General features: G+C 48.6%; 1 protein-coding gene across 4 annotated transcripts in view; it reads left to right on the top strand.

Moving 5' to 3' along the window:
* LOXL2 (lysyl oxidase like 2) overlaps positions 1-6,000 on the top strand; it is an 84,477-nt gene that overhangs the window by 35,515 nt on the left and 42,962 nt on the right. The window lies entirely within an intron of this gene.

Raw genomic sequence — 6,000 nt, 5'->3', positions numbered from 1 at the left:
ACGATGTGTATGATTTGTTTTGACTCCCGGAAATAAGATGGATAGGAAGGTAATGGGATGTAGATTTCAGCTCAGCGTGCGAACTCTGTAACACTGAGGGCTGTCCCTTTGCAGTGGATGACCTTTTACAGTGAGGCCCTATGAGTGGTGAGCTCCTTGTCACTGGAGTAGTTCAAGCAGGAACAGGATGGCCTCCAGTCAGGAAAATTGCAGCCGGATTCCTGCACTGGGAAGAAAGCAGGAAGAGGTGATTGCCAAGTTCTAAGATTCCTTGTTACTCTGTATTTATGAAAATGCGCCCAGTTCACACAGGGGGCACCCACAGCTGGCTGTTGGCAGTGTCTGTCATTATGTGAACTGGTGTCTGTCTGTCTGTCTGTCTGTCTGTCTGTCTGTCTCTCTCTCTCTCACACACACACAAACACACACACACACGGGATGCCAGCTAGCGTGCGTGTGTGCTGTGTGCTCAACTCTCTCCCTGCCTCTTCTCTGGCCCCTCACAACCTTGGCTTTGAAAGCAGGAGCAGACTTTTCACTCCCGCTGTTCCACATCAGACTGTGAGGTCTAAAGTCCTCCCTCGACTTCCCCAGTTCAGGGCCCATATACTTAAAAGTGGCCAAGAGGAGAGTATGGTCAAAGCGAAGTGACAGGTGATGCTTTCTCCATGTCTTGGGACCCCACGTATAAATGACTGGACTAATGAACGTGATGCAGACACCCCATCTCTTCCCACCCCTACTCTGCAGGGCCGTTGCAGGCTCCATAACATCCGTCCCCATTGACCTCTGGAGACTAGGGACAGATCGCAGAACTCTAGAGATGACCCTCATGGGCGCGTCCTTTCTCAGGAGCACACCGGAATTCCCCAAGCAGAGAGTGGAAGAAAACTGCACATCAGTCTAGACCAAGTTCATCCCACTCTGGGATGCCAGAAGCATGAGTCACTAAGCCCTGGGGCCTGGCTGATGGAATTTCACTCGATGAGCTAAGTGTGCTTCCCGTGGACTCCTGCATCTGCTTGGGGCATCCTCCGGGGCTCCTTGACACTTCATAAATTTCCTTCTAAAAAAAGGAAAGAGCACACTTTCTTCATGTGAACGACCCCACCAAGGGGGAGGTCACAGGTTTGGACCCTGAGCTCCCTGGTGGCCAGGAGCTAAGACACTGGGCAAGTTCATTCCCTTCTTTAAGATGAGCGGGTTGAATTCAGTGCCTTCTAACCGTGCCAGTCTGCAATCCAAAGTAGCAGTGGTTTCTCCATCAGAATGACGTAGCATGCACTCATCATTTACAAGGTAGTTTTAAATATTCTGTAGGGGGAAATAAATCAGATGATTTCTGTAAAAGTATTTGCAGACTGTGGAGTTATTCCTACCAGTCTAGGTTTGTTTCATCCAGAAAATTAATCAAGCAGAGCCTCAGTTCTCCCGTTTCTGTCACATCTTGCTGTGTATGCTAAGTTTTAGACCCCAGAATTGAAGGCAGGTCACCTGAAGCCAGGTCCCAGTGGAGCCTGAGACTTGCAGCTGTATGTCCAGATGAGTAATCTTTCTGGGCTTTTTGGACACCTCACTGTAAAATAGCATTTTTATAAGGTCACTGGGTCTCAAACCTTAAAACTGCAGAATCTTAAAAAGAGGTAAGCAGGAGCAAAGAATAAAATGGGAAATACTGTTGGTTCCAAGCAAACAGATCTTTTTTAAACCTAGGAAACAGCCCTAACGAAACCTTCCTAGGATTACAGAGGCTCTTAAAGCGAGAGGCTTCGTTTCCTGTCTGTGGCGGGTGGACGAGTTGGAAAAAGCATTAGATAAGGAGAGATTGCAAATCCAGAAGCCCTGCTTTCACAAACCTCTCTACACTGGCTGTTTTGCACATTGCTGAGTCGTGCGCTCATAGAAAGGCTCGGGGCTGGGGCCGCGTGTGGTTAGATCAGGGAACATCCAGGTCTTTTCCTCTTCTCCACCTCCCCGCCTCACCTTCTTCCCCACACACTTTAAAAAAGTTCTTTTGCAAAAGCAGTTAGGTTACCAGAACTGACTGGAAATCCCTAAGTTATGAGATTTAGGTGTGGCCTATCCTCCCGTGGCCCTGGAGCCTCAGTTTCTCCCTTGTGACATCAGGTAGCCCCAGGGGGTCTTGAGGAGCCAACAGAGGAGGACAGAGCTGGGAGAATCCGGTACCCCTACCCTCTACTGTCTCGCATGCTTGGGAAGGGCTCCTGAAAAAGCTCTTTCTTATCTTAAACACAGGGACTGAGGCTGTTGCGAATTTTTTAAATTCCAGGAGTCCAGGTTTTTATTAGTCACAGTCAGCTGCCAAATGCTTCAAGGTTTCCCTCGGCCACAGCAACCTTATCTCGCCAGCATCTGGGGGCTCCTGGGGGTGGAGGCCCAGCGCCCAAAATGGAGTAATTAACTCCAGAAATGTCCCAGCACCTCCTGACCGGGAGCTTTGTCCCCCACCACCAGAGAGAGGAGGCAACAGGTTGTGCTGGGTGGTTTAGGGAAAAAAGGGAAGCTGTGTTCATCTCTGAGAGTTTAGAAGGCAGTTTAGCAGCTTAAATATAGACCCGCTTCTCCCATTGGCCACAGGAGAGCTAGATGGTCTCCCCATGTGGCAGGGGGGAAAATGGTAACAAATGGGCAGTTTGTGCCGAACTCTTCGGCAAGGGAGTGAAGAGTTGCACTGGAAGTTCATAGCCCTGAATCTCCGGCCCCGCTGAACTGTCAAGCTGTCCTGGGCACTGTGTCTCCAGCTCATAGGGAGCTCAGGCAAGAGGATGAATGAGATTCTGTCCAGTGCTGACATTCCTTGATTCTGTTTATCGAGGGCCTCTGTGTGGTCAGGCTTGCCAGCCACCACAAGGGACACAAGAGAAGTAGTTCTAAGGTGACCTATTTTCCCAACTAAAAATAGGTCACAGCATCTGAAAAAGCAAAAGGGCATTTATGCGGCTAACACGACAAAATATTTGAAATGGTGCACATCCCGGCAAATCTGGGAAACCTGACTCAAGGCCAGGGCATTGCACATGCAACTCTTCGATAGGCAGAAATACCATTATAATTACTTGTGAGATGAAATAAATGAATGGACAGTATGTACTCAAACTTTGAACAGTGTGGAATGGAGGGTAAATTGCATGGCATTGCATGGGGAAAGATCAGTGTTAAGGGCTGCTATGTGGAAGGAGTAGGGGCTTGAGGAAGCTGGAGGAAGCTGGAGGAAGCCTCTCTCTGCCCTGCCTGGGTGGATCCATTCTGTTGGGTGGTCAGCTGATGTGATTAGGGCTGGTGATGTCCAATCCGGCTCTGCAGTGGGCCCCAATGGTTCGTTTGAGTCACCTCAGCCATGCTAGAGGGTTCGTTTGAGTCACCTCAGCCATGCTAGAGGGTTCAATGCCGAGGAGTCGCCTGACCCATCCACCTGAGGCTGTTGCTAAGGCAGCTGGATGCTGTATCTGTTCATTCATTTGTTCAATACTTTGTAATTAATTGAGTACCAGACCTTGGGAATGAAGGGATTAATAAAATGAATAGACAGTCTTGCCCTGCTGGAGCTTGCTGTCTAGTAGAGGAGAAAAACGATTTCATAGATCATTACTCTGTTACCATGGTGATGATTGCTATGAGGAGAAGCATCAAGTGCCCCACCTGGGAGTGTGGTGGATCGTTGGGCCTGGCCCAGGACTTGCCTGGTCTGTGGCCTCAGCACTCCTGCTGGGTCAGAGGGCCTGGTTGCTGGAGCAGGTGTCCTGCCAGCTTCCTGCAGACATCAGGGCTTGCCTGTTCTCCAAAGAAGCAGCCTCTGTTACCTACCCCAGTGCTTTCAGGTTGGAAAATGAAACAGAGCATTTGATTTTCCAGCGGTGTTGCAAAACTCTTGATTTATAGGAGGAGAGCCCAGACAGACTACAGCCTTTTTCCTCTGGTAGCTCAGCATGACCTCAGCTCTCCACACCACTCCCGTCCCGTCCCCTCCACCCTAGCTGGTCTCCATCACAGAGCTGACGAACAGACATGACCACAGTGCCTTCCCTCTCCCCTTTCGTCCATCCGACCCAGCCACTGACTGGAGAATGTTACAGGCAACTACTTACGATATGATCATCAAAAGGGCATAATGATAGTACAGCCAGAGTCTTTGAATGCAACATGCCTCGGTACCTTTACAGATAATACCCACTTAGCTAAACCATCAAACACGTGCTGAGGTTCAGATGAGCTTTCTATTCTATTCAATAATGTTATTCGCAATCATATTTCGAGGGGAAAAGGGAGGGTGGTAGATAGCTCAGATGACAAGAGAACGGGCCTTGTGCGTCCACAAGTCACATAAGTAGTGCCTGTGCCATAGGAAGGGAGGCAAGTGCTGCCTCTGTTTACTTTGCATTGAACAAAGAATAAAGGGCGTCTTTACTGAATATTTGGCTTGGGAGCCCAACGTTTCTAGCTAGACTGAATTCCTGTAAATGGATTTTTAGAAATTATTATCGATTCGTTCCAAAAATATTTGAGGACCCCCTATGTATCTGTCTGGTACTGGGAGCCATGGGTAATATAAAAATAAGCAAGACACAGTTCTGTGCTTGAAGGACTCCCAGTCCAATGAGACAGCAAAAATACGTGGACCGGTAAAGAGTAGTACAAGATCGTCGGTGTAAACAAGGACTGAACGAGCGACTCAGAAAGCAGATGTTAGAAGGATAAGGAAGAAATCAAATGTATGTGGATGAGATGTTTGGGGGTGGGGGCTTTGTGGAGGCGGTGGTGCTATTTCGTTACCCCTCCGTCATTAGCAAGAGACTCAGCTGTCCGATCGACCCGTGTGTCCCAGAACCTCTCACAGTGCCAGGGCGTCAGAGCACTCGACAAATGTTTTTTGAATGAATGAATGAAATTGTCCCTGAGAGAAATGATGCTGGGGTTCAAAGAGTGGCCGTGACATGACAGTGGGAGAAGCTCGCTGGCTAGAAAAACGGAAATGAGATGGGAAGGTTGGAGAGGCTCTCGACTGGAGCCGAAGGCCTGGGGAGCCACAGGGGGCTTCTGAGCAAGACACGTGAACGCACAGTGGTCAGCTGGGTGAAGGGGCCGGTGGCGTGTGGCGCAACCCAGGGCAGTTACTCACCCAGACTGAGGGCACACAGGGCCCATGGGAAATGACCAAATTATAATTCCCTTCTTCTGTTTTCACAGTTCTCATGGCACACATGACCAAATTAAAAAAAAAAAAAGTCAGAAGTGGGGATGGAAAGGTGATGGAAGGGTAGGAAAGGCCTTGCTGGGCAGAATGGGATACTAGAGTGTGGAAAAGAGAGGGCGCGAAAGGCTTGCGAGGCTTCTGGTCTGCTCTGCAGAGCTTCGCTTGGTGAATGCGGGAGAGACTGAGGGCGTCCTGGATGGATTTGGTTTGATGTGCCGAGGAAGGTGCCACACTGGCAGTTGGGAAGGTGGATCTCTATCTGGAAGACTATTTTTTTAAATAGCTAAATAAAGAAAGCTGCGGGCTTTGAGAGGAAGATGCAGGAAACGGCTAGCTGTAGAGGGAAGGGGCGCTAAGTGAGCCAAAGTTGTATAGAACTCACCAGTCATGCATTCCAGCTGGGATGATGGTGGACCACTGTATCTCCATCATGGTCCCCCCACCCCAAAAATACTCCAGGGAGGACTTCTGAGGTGGGAAGGCTGGGCTGATGTTAAGTTACGACTTCTACAGGATGGAGGTTCCTGAAAAAATTAAAAATAGAACTACCAGATGATCTGGCAATTCTACTTATGAGTATCTAGAAAAACCCAAACACTAATTTTGAAAGACGTATGTACCCTTATGTTCATTGCAGCATTATTTACAATAGCCAAGACACTGTAACCTAAGTGTCCATCCATAGATGAATAGATAAAGAAGGTGTGGTTCATATATACAATGTAATATTACTCAGCCATAAAAAAGAATAAAATCTCGCCATTTGCAACAACACAAATGGACCTAGC

Source organism: Pteropus medius, unplaced genomic scaffold, assembly GCF_902729225.1.
Source record: "Pteropus medius unplaced genomic scaffold, Ma_sr-lr_union100, whole genome shotgun sequence".
Classification (NCBI taxonomy): domain Eukaryota; kingdom Metazoa; phylum Chordata; class Mammalia; order Chiroptera; family Pteropodidae; genus Pteropus; species Pteropus medius.
Note: the sequence above shows the minus strand (reverse complement) of the source record. Positions and strands in the feature narration are given on the sequence as shown.